The sequence below is a fragment of the Lepidochelys kempii genome, chromosome 10 (genome assembly GCF_965140285.1).
Source record: "Lepidochelys kempii isolate rLepKem1 chromosome 10, rLepKem1.hap1, whole genome shotgun sequence".
Taxonomy (NCBI): Eukaryota; Metazoa; Chordata; order Testudines; family Cheloniidae; genus Lepidochelys; species Lepidochelys kempii.
Window position 1 is genome coordinate 67479762 of NC_136389.1, and position 15336 is coordinate 67495097.

A 15336-nucleotide genomic window follows, 5' to 3' on the forward strand; every position below is an offset into this window, starting at 1 on the left:
GTTGACCTGAAATTCACATGAGCTGGCTCAAATTCCAGGGTTGGTCTGCTCTGCATAGTTTGCCTTACATTTTTTTGACCAGTGGCTTAAGTAAGTGGTTTTTTTTCCCTGAACTCAAACAAGTCAAGGGAACCGATCATGCTTTAAAAAAGTTTCAGCAGACTCTTCACTGATGAATGGAAGCTTGATGGGGCAGTAAGTCTTAAAGGACACTTTCAAAAAGTAAATATTATGGACTTTTTAATCAGACCCATGTTATGCAGATCCATCGCACTAACTGGAATTGAGTTTCCTAACTCTTCTAGTCATTTCTGTAGGCTTTACATTCTCTAAAGTTATTAGATATCAATATAAAACACTCTTTCTTTGCAAAGGAACTGAGAAAAGCGAGCAAGGCAGATGTCTATTTTTAAATACTAGGGACATGCTCCAATACTACACTGATGAACCATTGTCACCAACCCCATCAACATCTCTTGTCTCCTCATTGGTCTTTTGGCTTCTCCCATGTGTTCACTTGCCACAGACTCATGGCAACACAACTCATTGGGAGAAGGCACCTCTATCCACGTCCTTAGAGTGAGACTGATTGAGGGGTTTATGGTCTTTTAGCATCTCTCCTGAGAGTTCTCTTTTCTTTCAGGAGAGCTGCATGTTATTACCAATACAACAGTTGTCGTAAGAAAGTTTCCCCCCCTCTCCCCGCGTCCAAGATTTTTCCAAAGTGGCTAGTGATTCTGGATGCCTCTGCTTTTTGGTGCCCAACCTGAGATAACTTCAAGAGGTTTGATTTGCAGAAAGTGCGGAACATCTGCCCTTGAAAATCAGGCCCCTTTCAGCTGTCTCAGATTGGGCACATAAAAACGGAGACACTCAAAATCACTTTTTAAAACCTTATCCAGAGAGAAAATGGAATTAAAACAAAGGAATGGTTTGCTTAACCTATCTAAATGTACTGTTCTCAAAAGCTAAACTACGTAGGCCTTTTCAGCATACTTACAGAACAGAAAAGAAAAACAGCAGATAGCTTACATCTTCTGAAAGCAATTTCCTTTCTCTAACCTGTATGGTCAGCCTCTCACCATCATACTGCTGTCCAGATAGCAACACCTTTGCATCCACAGATCTTTCTTATCAAGCCCTTGTAGCTGGGTCAGCTTTTATGTTCTGTCCCAGATCCCTTGATCGAGGGCAGCTATCCCTCACTTTCCAAAGTGATTTTCTCCTGTTACTTATACACACAGTAGGGTTTAGACTCACCATTTTCTCTTGGAGATGAACCACTGAGGATGAAAAGGCTAATTAACAGTGACTAATATATGACTTTCAAAGGCTCAATGATCTACCTCAGATACCACCTGTAGCAGAGTGGTCACCCGCTCCTGCCCTAAAGGGCTTGAAATCAGCCCTGGGAGAGGGCTGTGGCTGGGAGCAAGCAGTTCCCAGGCTGATGGGGGGAAGCAGGCTCAGCTGTGGACATGCCCCAATCAGGGCTCAGCTGGCCCTTATAAGAGGGCAGTGGGCTAGTAACAGATAGAGTCTTCTCTGTCTGGGGGAGGGAGATGAGCTTGGCTGCTGGGGAGCTTGAGATGGTACCTGGCATGGAGTAGGTCTAGGGAAGGCTAGAGGACCTGAGAAGCTACAGATTGGAAAAGCCCTGGGCTGCAGGCCTGGCAGATGGCCTAAGATAGGTACTGGAGTTGCAGAGGCAGCAGGTCCAAACTCCCCTTGCCTCTGATAATTGGCTTATACACTACAGTCTGCCCCAGTGTGTGCAGCCTCAAGGGTGACTGGCAGTAGCTAAAGACTAAGGTGAGGTGGGGATAGTGGGTGGGAGTTCCCTGGGGGAGGGGAGACCCAAAACTGTGGAGGTATTGCCAGGTGGCAGCACCCTGAGTAAAAGGGGCAGTGGGGTCTGGGAGGGACATGGGGGGCCTGTGACAAGTGGGACACTACCTGCAGAGGGCACTCTGGAGGCTGGAAGAGCTAATTCCTTGAGAGACCAGCAGGAGGTGCTGCAGGGGTGAGTCTCGCACCATGACACTACCTTTCACAGACCATCTTGGTTGACTGTCTGCAGTTTCAGTCAGGCCTCTTGTTAAAATCCCCTAAACAATTTTTCTTTTTCAAAAGAAATTTGAATTAAGGGTTCAGTTCCTAAACCCTCTGCCATGACTATATAAGCACTTAAATAGATACAGATAGATGTGCTGTTAGTTTGGCCTTGCAGAAGACAGGCTACAGGCAAATAGCAACAACAGCAAAAGTTGGAGCTTACCACTTCCCTAATCCTGGTTATTTCAATGAGGTGTGACCTTCAAAGTCCAGGCAGGGGATTGTCTACACAGGAAAGCTATTGCAAAATAAGCTTGGGTATAAATTTAGAGCACAATAGCTATCCTGCACTGGTTCCCATGTGGGCTCTCTTGTATGGCACAAAATGTGTCATTTTGAACTTTAGTTCAGTCCACTTCCAAAGTGGATTAATCCCTCACTAGCTATTGTGGGCTATTTCCCTGTGTAGACAAGACCTCAGTGAGATCATTTCAGTGCTACATTCACTAAGCAAAAACAATTTCTTTTTTCCCCTCCCCTTTTTTCCTTAAAGGCAATAATGCAGTTTAATATCTCGGGGGGGGGGGGCTTTTTTTAGTTGGGTTTTTATATTTAATTATTCAAAAATCTAATCTGCAGCAAAATTTCAAATGTAAAAATTATTAACATAGTCTGTTTTCTCTAACATTTGTTATTAGGTGTCTGGACTAATATGGTAAGCTATTCAAAATGGATGATAGCACAACATACAAAGTGTGACTTGCAAGTGTTTTTAACTTTAAATACCCTGATTTTTGCACTCCTTGTACATCCAAAAACTCCCTGGTTGGTAATATAAGGGTAGAATTCCAACTCACTTCCTTGGTATTTCTTCTATAGAATTTTTTAGTCTTGCCATAGATTCAAGAACACGGATGGTATAAACTCCTTTATCCAGAAATTACTTTCTTAAATATATAAACAAAAAAGATGGTAAAATAAGTTCTCAGCACTCACTGCTACATCAGTTTGGGCAGGGGGAGTATGAGGAGAATTTCAGTTTTGGTTTAACATGGCCTTGCCATTTTCACTCCCTAATCAAGATCTATCGGGACAGTAGACAAGTGTGTAGTGATTCCACTTATCTTGTACAGGTCCCTCTTAAAAAGATGCATGGTTACTTACCCCTGAGAATGACAGGAAATAACAGTGAGTAGTAAAAGTCCATATCTCATTAATAACATTACATTTTTCTATAGTGCATTTTATTCACTTGTGAAAGTTAATGAGAGCGTGCTAGCTTAGAGTCCTGGAGGAGGAATGTGATCCTTATAGATATGCTAACATATACAAAAGCACATTTCAAATATGTCCTGTGTATTTTTGGGGTTAGACATTCTTTGTCCCTTCCTTGTTGTCACAGAGTGTGGGGGAGTCTGGGGCCTGCACCCCTCTTCCTGGGATTCACTGTGACTCTCAGCCAGCCAGTAAAACAGAAGGTTTATTAGACAATAGGAACACAGTCTAAAACACAGCTTGTGGGTACAACCAGGACCCCTCAGTTAAGCCCTTCTGGGGGAGCAGGGAGCTTAGACCCCAGCCTTGGGGTTCCCTGCATTCCAGCACCAGCCTGAAACTAAACTCCCCTCTAGCAGGCTCTCTCCTGCAGCCTTTGTCCACGTTCCCAGGCAGAGGTGTTACCTCCCCCTCCTGGCTCAGGTTACAGGCTCTTAGGTATCCCATCCCCAGTGAAACTCCCCTGCCATGTTCCCAGGTCAACACTCCCCCGTCCCTGCTGCATCACACTTGTTCTAAGTCTCAAGGGCTGCATCTACACTGTGGAAAATTAATGTTATATTATTACAGTGAGCTCAGTTAAGTCAAAACAGGAGTATGTCAGGGGCATGTCATGTCTGCAGGCCTCTTCAACATTGCTATTGACTGAGTAATGCAGCGTACAACAGAAGACATGCCATGAGGCATTAAATGAACACCCTTCTCATCCCTTGAAGACCTAGACTTTGCAGATCTCGAGCTCCTATCACATACTCAACACCATATAAAAGGAAAAAACTCAACACATCCGGCCAGCAAATTGGACAGAAAATAAACCGCAATAAGACAGATATCATGGCCTTTAATATTGCCTCACCATCACCACTACAGATAGAAACATTCACATACTTGGGCAGCACCATCCACCAGGAAGGTGGAACAAGCCAGGACATCCGGAACAAAATCAATAAAGCCAGGAACACCTTCAGGTGCTTAAATTCAGTCTGGAAATCAAGATACAACACCAAAACCAAACTCAAGATTTATCAGAGCTGCATACTTTCAACATTACTTTATAGTGCAGAATACTGGGGAATGAGAGAGTCTGACATGTCCAAACTGTCTTCATTCCATACAACCTGCCTCAGAAAAATCCTCCATATCTTTTTGGCCCAGAAAAATCTCAAATCTAGATCTATTGATACAGTGCAGCTTTGAGGATATGAGCACCATCCTTGCCAGGATTGGCCATGTGCTTCAGGTGTAATCTGATTCCATCCCCAGAGTAGCAATAAGATGGACACCTGAAGGCAAGGAAAAAACAAGGCAGCCCGAAAACAATGTGGCAAAGAGCTGTGGAAGCTGAGCTGAAAAACTTGGGGCACAGTTGGGGAAGCATTGAAAGTCCTGTCAGAAACCGACAGGATTGGAGGAGCTTTGTCACTGCCCTAAATGCCAGAGGCATAATGGGAACATGATAAAGGCCCCAGTTAAAGCTGGGAGACATTGTACTAGGTACTGTACAAATACACGGGAAGACAGTCTACACTGACAAGACTGACCAAAGAAATTGTTTCCATTTTACAGACCGAGCTGAGGCACAAAAATTGTCTCTCAGGACTTGTGTGACTGAGATCTAACACCGTTGAGTCTTTTGGGGGAGCCTCTGTTTATCAGTCCTATAGGTTCTGTATAGGTGTAGCAATGGGTATACTCTCAATCACAACTAGGTTTACCATACACATAAAAAAGGTACTTTATTGGCACCTTTTACCTATCATTATAACACAATTACTGTGGATTAGCTGCCATGTCTTCAAGATGCTTCTTTCCATAAGTCAATGAAGGGCTGGTTCTAAGAATAGACAAGAACCCATCATACCTTTGGCCCTATGTAAAAATACTTAAAAAAATCTTGTTCTCTTATAAGTAACCTCTTTGCATTCTTAAGTTTACATACAACTGGTTTGTGGTTCTGCTTAACATGTGTGGGTTTTTTCCCTACTTTTTTTTTTTGTTTTGAATACACCCTAAGAACCATATAACTGGTCCGTTCAGTGTCAGGATTTTTTTAAAACTCTTTTAAAAAATCTTCAATTTATATAACCTTATTGATCTAATCTGACTTAAGCACAGAGATTTGGTAATAAGAAACATGAATGCTTTGACTGCAAGTAATAGTGATGAATCATTGAGACGTAAAAATGTGAAGTGATATTAATTAAAAACAAGGATTGTCTTTCCCCTGTGGTACATGCTCATAACTTTAAGGAAAAAAAAATCTGAACATTACAAAGTGGTCTAAACTTTGTATCTTCTCCAGGAGTGAGATTTTTTTTGAAGGTTTAGCACAAAATCCCTTAAAATGTTGTGCCCCCTGTACGTATTCATGTCTGCTGGCACTTTTACTGCCATTGTCTATGCAGAACCAACACACTTAAGAGCGACTGAGTTGGACTCTCCTCAATGTACATCAAACTGCCTTGTAAGCTGTTTTTTAATTATTGTGAAGATGCAGAATATGACCATGTCTCCAGCCCTATCCCCACTGCATAATATGGTGGTGGTAATTTTTAATTTATTTGTTACTGTACTTCCTAGAAGTCCTAGTCATGGACCAGAACCCATTGTGCTAGCTGTTGTACAAACAGAACAAAAACATGGCCTCTCCCACTAAGAGTTGACAATCTAGGGTCTTGATCCTCCTTCTGTTTACTTCAGTGGTTTAGGGTTAGGTTCTGTTTGCTCTAAATTATTGTGTTTTGTAAAAGGAACAAACTGTTGTGTGAAACCTCAGCAGAAAGACTAAGTGTTGCGTGAGCAAAGAAAATGAAGTTCCCTCTTACCCTAAGCTGTCTCTATGGGCCCCAGTTGAAGCATACTGGCAGGATAGTGTGGAGAAGTCTGCACTGCCTGGGACTGTTTTGTGGACAAACTGGAAACTTCTAGTTAGGTTACAAAGCTCTTAATGCTGAACCATTCACTAGTGCTAAAGTCCTCTATAAGACGAAACACTTTCTTTGTGCTATGGCCCTAGGAGCGCTTCTAGAACTTGGACACTGCTTTCCCTAAAAATTGTATCGCTCCTATCCTGACATTGTTTTATACACTGTAGTGGGAATTATACATGCAGAAGGAATGCAGGCTCAGTAAGAATCCATTCCAAAACATGCCTGGTTTTCACTAGGCCAGGCAGTCTGTATCTTGAGATTGATGAACTGGGGTCTCCTACAGTCCTCACAAACTAACACAAAGGAAAAATTACACTCCGCTTCTGTCCTTTTTGCAACCATGTACGAAATGTAGTAGTAGCGCTACTTGAGATACTTGTTTGCATTAACTTTGGGTGACAAAATTCACCATGAGCCAAATAAACAAATTAATTTGTTTGTTCCAAGAAAGTTGATTTACTCTGCTTTACATATTTTCTCTGTACATTTTATACAGTAGTAGCCTACCCCAAGCTGCACAGCTCTTTTAATGGAACAGAACTACTTTATCTATTTTCCCCCTTTCCCAACTAATAAAATAAAACAGCTATCCAAGTGCACTAAGTTCTCATGTGGCTGTGTTTTCTAGTCAATGCAGGGATGCGCACATGCAGAGTAGATATCTAGTCACTGGGAATTATCCACTTCATAAAAGACAATGTAGGTGGTGTAATAATGAATTTGAATAAGATTTTCTTATTGCATTGAAAAAATTCCTCAGAATCAAAAGTAAATCAAGGGGAAGTGGCACCCTGGTGGACCAGATAGGATTGCAGGTGGTCTACCTAGGATCAGCAGAAATGTCTGTGGAGGTTTGTCAGGGTTCCTTCCCCATTCTGAACTCTAGGGTACAGATGTAGGGACCCGCATGAAAGACCCCCTAAGCTTATTCTTACCAGCTTAGGTTAAAAACTTCCCCAAGGTACAAACTTTGCCTTGTCCTTGAACAATATGCTGCCACCACCAAGCATTTTAAACAAAGAACAGGGAAACAGACCACTTGGAGATGTCTTTTCCCTCAAGCTCTACACCCCCTTTCCTTGGGAAGGCTTGATAATAATCCTCACTAATTGGTACAAGTGAACACAGACCAAACCCTTGGATCTTAAGAACAATAAAAAATCAATCAGGTTCTTGAAGAATTTTAATTAAAGAAAAGGTAAAAGAATCACCTCTGTAAAATCAGGATGGAAAATACTTTACAAGGTATTCAGATTCCAAAACACAGAGGATCCGCCTCTGGGCAAAACCTTAAAGTTACAGAAAATAGAAATAAACCTCCCTCTTAACACAGGGAAAATTCACATAAAACAAAAGAGAAACTAATCTGCCTTGCTTGGCTTACCTATACTGGTTTCAATATTGGAGACTTGGATTAGGATGGGTTGGAGAAGATGGATTTCTGTCTGGCCTCTTTCAGTCCCAAGAGAGAACCAACATGTAAACAAAGAGCACAAACAAAAGCCTTTCCACCACCAAGATTTGAAAGTATCTTGTTCCCTTATTGGTCCTTTGGTTCAGGTGCCAGCCAGGTTAGCTGAGCTTCTTAACCCTTTACAGGTAACAGGATGTTGCCTCTGGCCAGGAGGGATTTTATAGCACTGTATACAGAAAAGTGGTTACCCTTCCGTTTATATTTATGACAAGGTTCCTATGGAGCTTCACAACACTGCTGAATCATATTTAATTGTTTGGCACCCAGATGTTCTGTGTTGCCACCCACAGTTCTTCAGTGATCCTGAGAATTAGCCTCTGTTGCTTTAGAAGTCCCCACCTTGAATCTTAAAATATTTGAATGCAAATTCACATGTTTAAATTTTTTTTTTAATTTAGAATTGATATTAAAATGCTGTTCTGAGGATGCTGCTGTATTCCTAAATCTGCAGCCCTTCCACTGGACACTTACACTGAGGGGGACACTCTGCATTACCAACAAAGCACTCCTCCCTAATTGTCAGCCCTTTCTTATATGCTGTAATATGTGTAAAGCTGGTCTAAAACATTTTGTGGAAATTGGTTTTCAGTGTAAACTTGGATTTTCAGCTAAATGAATTTTTTTCACTAAAAGGATCTGCTTTCCACAGAATACTTTAAATTTTTTGTTGAAATACTGAAGACCTGAAAACTGAAATATTTTGAAATGCCATTGCGCAGCCTCATAGGAAGTGTAGTTTGAGTACTTCATGTTCCCATTCTCCTTTATGGGCTGGACTCCCCAGCCAGACTACGTCTCCCATTGTGCACTGCAACCATGTGACTGCTATTATGCAGGATCTTCTGTTACCAAGAGACCAGAATGTGGTGGTATCATGGGAGATGTAGTCAAACCAGGGAGCCCAGCCCATAGAGAATAATGGAAGCATAAGACCTCCAAATGACAATTTGCATAATGTACTGTCAGCATTTCAGAATCAAAATATATATTTCGGTTTTCAATATTTCACTGAAAACTCAAAATTTGACATGAGGAAAAAAATCTGCTTTCTGATTGGCTCTGAATATAGGGTATAAAGGGTAATTGATACTTCTGTAGCGTAGGCTATTATTTCTTCCAAAGTCCTATTAACTTTCTTGGGTTGTCAATTGTCTAGAAGGACACATTTCATGGAGGCAAGAGGTCATATGCTGATGGAGAAATGCCAGAAACGTTGGAAACTATAAACTGTAATCTTGAAGTAGGATGGCTAGTCTAGTGGATATGGCACTAGATTGGCATTCACGAAATCAGAGTTCAGTTCCTGGCTGACCTCTAGACTTCCTGTGTGACCTTGGGCAAGTTACTTAATCTGCTCTCTACCTTAGTTCCCTGTCTGTGAGATGGATTTATTACTTACTTTGCAGGGATGTTATAAGATAAAATCCATGAATGATTGTTAGGTGCTATGGATCTCCTCCTCATAGTATCTGAGGAGTATCCAGACATACAAATCATGGAAGTAGAAAAGTAACTGTAGATGGTGTGCATACATTTACACACACACACACACACACGAATTGTTGTGGAATTAATAAGAGGAAGTGGGAGAATGCAAATGAAAATAAGTAAAATAGGAGAAAGGATAAACAAAAAACACAAGTGTGACAACAGAGCATGACAGGGCGCTGCATACCTTTAGTCTAATAAAGTTAAGTGTGTGCACGCACATACTTTAAGGTCTCTGGTATATTTAAAAAACAAATTGTTTGAATTAAATGATCTTAATCTGAATGTAAGCTTACAACTTTTACCGGATTATCCCTCTGAAATGTTCACTGTGTGGCAAAGAGCATCTCCCAGAGACAGGAGGAGCTGTTGCTTCAATGCTAGCTAATGTATGTGTTTTAGGAATGTATAATGGCAGGTTTCAGAGTAACAGCCATGTTGGTCGGTATTCGCAAAAAGAAAAGGAGTACTTGTGGCACCTTAGAGACTAACCAATTTATTTGAGCATAAGCTTTCGTGAGCTACAGCTCACTTCATTGGCTGCATACTGCGGAAGTGAAGAGCCTGTCCTGTGGTAGGTGACTTCTGGGAGCTCTTCTGGCTCTGTCAATCTGTTTCTTCACTTCCGCGGTATGCATCCGATGAAGTGAGCTGTAGCTCACGAAAGCTTATGCTCAGATAAATTGGTTAGTCTCTCAGGTGCCACAAGTCCTCCTTTTCTTTTTTAGGAATGTAGGAAGTTAGTTCATTGAACCTCAAGTAAGTTCTGTCTACTACATTAATTTTTATTTTAGAGACATAAACAATTTGAGTACTTGGGTTAGATTCACTGTGCTTTATTTTCTTGACCTACTGCATGAGAGAGAGATTGTGTATGTAATTAAAGGAGTGAAGTCTATAAAGAGGGCATTCAAGGAGAGAGTCATTATGGCTGCTCACATTTTGGGATTTTTTTTTAGCGGGGAAAGGGGTGACTAGGTGCAGTACATCTAGGGAAGATTGAAGGATTACTCGTCTGACAACGAAATGTAAGAGGCAAAATATTCACTGTCTCATTAAAAAGCAACTTCTTTTTAAGGAGTGTACAAGGTACATACAAATGAGGTGGTAAGTTAGGAGAAAGAAGTGCTGTTGCTTTGCTTGATTTTTTTTTTTTTAACACTTCATATCTCCTATGTTCTTTTGTTTGTAAATATATGTCAAGGGCATCGGGGCCTTGGATGGGCACCCTTTGATGAGGAGTTTGTGTAAAAAGTGAGGAAGGAGATGTTTAGCACAGCAAGAGGGGAGGATACCTAAATACCTAAACTGGATGAAATGAAGAAAAGGCAAATTTAGGCAGAGTATCAGGAAAAACCTCAAGATATTGAGATCTCTTACGCTATGGTAATTGCCAGTGGGAGTGGTAGAAGATACTATTACTTCAATAGTATGAGAAATGTGAGCCCCCCTCTACTCTGCCTTATATTGGCTAAAATTTAGCTCTGTGCAGAAAAGTCCTACGCATCATTTAACTCCTACTTAAGCCCTCAAAAACATCTTAAGTGATGCCCAGATCTTATGCAGGCTTTCTACACGAGTAATAGTTAGACCTGCATCTGTCAAAACTCCAGTTGACTGCAATGAGAGAAAGACAGGCCCTGTGTCTACAGCCTAGTTCTACTAACATTGCAGAGATCTTACTGTGTGGACAGACAGAACAGTATAATCTCCAATGACCCTGCAAGAATCTGACACAATGCATGCATGTTTCATGCATTTGTTAAAGTGACAGAAATGTCTCAGAAATGACTCATCCTGTGATATCTAACACTTGTCCCATTTAAAACCATCTTGGCCTTTAACCACTGTCTTAAAAGCAGAAGGGCACTTTTTGTATTTTTGCTCTTCTCAGCAATAGGGTAAAACTTCCAAAAGCACTTAAGTGACTTAAGAGCCCAAATCCCATTTTCAAACGTGATTTAGACTCTTAGGAGGCAGATTTTCAAAGGTCTTTAGGAGCTTGAAAATACAGATAGGCACCTATTAGTATTTACAAAAATGACTACACAGGCTACCAAACTACCTTAAAAATAAATGGGAGTTAGGAATCTAACCTGCTTAAGCATTTCTGTAAACCCTACTAGGCACCTACCCATATCTTTAGCTCCAAATACCTTTTAAAATTTGGCCCTAAGTGAGATTTGAAAAAGGCTCCTATGTCACGTAGGCACTCTTCACATTTTTACTCAGTCTAATTTTCATCATAAGGGACTGTATTTTAAAATCCTGCAGCCAGATGGATTTTATAACTGTCATATTTTGAAAGGCTTCTCAACTAGTTATCAGGGAAAGAGATTGTGGAGCAAACACTGGGATTTGGGAAGAGAAAATACTTCCAAGCAAGACCCAACCCCACTAAAAGAGTTCCTATCACATTAGGCCTGATCCAAAGTCCGTGGAAATCAATGAAAAGACTGTCTTTGATTTCAATGGGCTTTGGATCAGGTCCTTAATTGCACCAGCTAAGTACATTGAGAGCATTATAAACTGTCAATTTATCTCTTTATTTGACTGGAAACTGAAAACGTATCTATTGCCATGAGCCTAACTACTGACGGAAATGGCTGAAAATTAATGCAGATGATTTGCTCCTATTTTAAAACCATTGTCTAGGAAGAAGCAAAGCATCAGAGAAAGACCTGAGGGAAATATTTCAGTTAACATATTTAATAAATAAAACAATGTCTCAGGTATACATACGAGAAGGAGAACTCCATCTCAGGTTTCTGATGACAACATTAATCTACTTGTATTTCATTCCATGGATTATGCCACCATCTTTTGATCTAACTTGAAACTGTTTAATTTATATTTATTAATGGGATCATCTCTGTGGATTAAAGGCAATACATAATTTCCATTTTGTAAAAGATAGGCGATATTAATTCTGATATGCATTCTTTAAACATAAAATCCAGGTTTACAGTATTAATATTGGATACAGCATCCCTCCCCTACAGTTAATTTTATGTTTTTAACTTGTTTTTACAGATCCATTTGACATTATATTTTCAAGTGTAATTTTTTTCTAATGTAATAGTGGAAGGTCACTGCCACCTATGGATTAGAATTAGTATCTCTGTATTAGTATGTACTGTAATGAAAAACACATAGCAGTACAAAGGGTCTTTGGCCCAGAGATTCTATCCCATTTCCCTCCCTGTCTCCACTCTCCCCTTCCTCTACTCAGCTCCTCCTCACCCAAAAAAAAGCCACTTTCCCTATTTCCTGAAGTAATACTTTCATCTTGTAGGAAAAGTGCACTGTGTCTATTGTGCCATACAGTATTTAAGAGTCTAGAGAACCTTGAAGTTTCATGCTGACTTTAAAAAGTCACCCATGACTTTTATTCACATGCTACAATAAAATTCATTATGAATGAAATTTTCTGAAGGGCCTCTCAAACAGTGACTGAAAACTTTGTGGATATTTGTGGTTTTGGGTTGGGCAAATGGACACCTAATTACATGCACAAGTGCCCGGTTGTATTTGCAATTGGATACACTCACAAATGCAGAGGCACTTTTAGAAGCCCTTATAAAAATCTGGAGCTATAGTTTAGATTGAAAGATAGGGAGAATATGACATTCTCCCCACTATGATAATGCTAAGGAATTTCTGGAGAAGCCTGGTGCACTTTTAAAATATTGAAATAGAACTATACATATGTACATAATATAAAAGCCCATTACATTTAATATAGAATCTAAAAGAAATTGTACAGAAAAACAAGAGTGTAAAAACAAGGGTTCTTCCATATCTAAATACAGAAAAATGCAGGTGGAAGGTTAGCTTGTCTGCAAAATGTTTTCACTTTTGTATCAATTATTTTTTGTTATCTGAATACACAGTGGTTGCTAGTACACTAATAGTGACTACTTTAATCTCTTCCATTTTTATTTGGTTTCACTGAATCTTTAAATTTAGAGGACATCTGTTTGTCAGCTTGGGCATATGAAAAGCTGTTAAAGTTTTGTTGTATTAAGGTGACATGAATTGCTAGTTTAGGCCAACAGTATTATACATATGACACACAAGAAGTAGGGGGAGAGTAAGAGGAAAGAAAGATGGCTAAACTCCCATTGATTTATATGGGTGCAGGATTAGGCCCATTTAAGTTATTTTTCCTTTCCTCTCAGGTTGACAATGACCATCCAATAAGGATAAGAAAAAGTAAAAAAAGTATGATCGAACAATCTGCAAGTGATCACCCAATTAGGATAGCAGGATAAAGAATGTGAAATTAAAAGAGGTTCACATAGGCTGCATGTGCAGGGGAGTTTAGCTGACCATCTACCCTGACGCTCTCCTGAGTCGTCCTCTGCGGCTTGCCCAAGTTAGAGAAGCTCCCTGACTCTTTTCCCCTCTCCTTGTGCATCCATATAATATAGCAGGGTAGGGATTCTGTTTTAACTCAGCAACTCATTTCACCTTAATACAAATACTTAATAGGTCATATTAAATAGTACATTCTGTCCGCATAGAGCTGCTCCAGTGGAACAAATCATCCATAAATCTTTTACAGCACAGAGTAGCCACAGTGCAATAGTGAATCTGTCCCAATATCTTTTAGTTGAGAATACTGAAAACAACTGCAGTTTCTTGCAGGAACTGCTCAGCACTTTCCAGAATTGGACCTTTTTTTGAAAATAATCCTAAAGGAATTAGGCACTAAAATCCTATTGAATTGTAATAGGATTTGGGTACTTAACTCCTTTTAAGGCCCTTTGAAAATCCCAATCTCAATGCACAAGTGCAACTCTCTAAATTTAGAGGGTGAATGTTGGCCCCATTGAAGTCAATGACAAAACTCCTATTGATGTCAGTTGAGCCAGGATTTCACCCATAATGTTGATTCAGCTGTAACTGTAAAGGACACGCTGCAATAGTTTCCAGGTTGTTTCTATAAAAACTCAATGTCAGGTGTGTTTATTTTTTAAAACTATTCAATTTCCTTAGGAAAGTAAATATATTAGGACCTTCAAATTTCAACTAGCGAGCTAGAAAATGCATAGAAATTTGTACATTAAACTTTTGTGAAATTTTACCAATTTTATCCTTTTAAATTTAATTAAAATTATATCTGGTAACTATTGAGTGAAGGCCCTATGTTTTCTTCTAGAATTTTTTTAAAATTTCTTTGTAAAGCCAGAAGGTGGCATTAATAGTTTACTAAATGCCATTTCTTCTTTGCACATCTGTGTATATAACTAGTCAGAAAAGCATCTGGAAGAACAATACAGTCTCTCTAATATAATATAATTTACACAGTTAACTACAGTGGTTAATGTCATGTGCCCAGCAACCTCATGTATTTCTTTTCATGTTGTAAGGAATGGCAGAATTACCCATTAGCAGACAGACCATCACCATTTCTATTAAGCAGGGATCTCTAAAATGGTTCTTATCTCACTGTAAAGATTTGATAGTAAAAGCGCTTCAGTAAGGTCATTTTACTCCCCCAAATCCACACATTTTTGAATAAATCATAAATCCCAGTAATCTCCACCATTGTCACAAAAAGGTCTGTCTTCTGCTTGTGTTGCTTATCTGAACTTGATCCAGTCAATGAAGCCTAATGAGATATTGAAAATCTGGTTGTTCCCTTTCGTGATCCAGTGGGTCTATGGACTGTTGCCATATTTAACATCTGCGACCTATCAGGTCTTTCCTGTTGCCTCAATGATCAACAGATAACATGTGTGATTCCCAGATGTTCAAACATGGCAGCTCCCAAAAGGTCTATTAAATTACACTGAAAGGAAAACAATGTCCATGCTGTAAAACTTGTTAAAATTAGGCACATGTAAATATTCACAAACTCCTACCAAGATGCAAGAATGTTTAAAACATCCAGGGCATGCAGATATCCAATTTACTTTCATCCGCATTACAGGTAAAAGACATTTTCCATGTCACATTAAGTTGAATTTATATTATATAAGGTGCTGTCTGTCACAAGAATGATTTTTACCCTGCATTCCATAGTATGAATTGGAGCCAATTGAAAGAAAATTGAGCATGTATTTTTGTGAGTGCGGTTAAGCCAAAATGTTTAATATTTCACCCTTT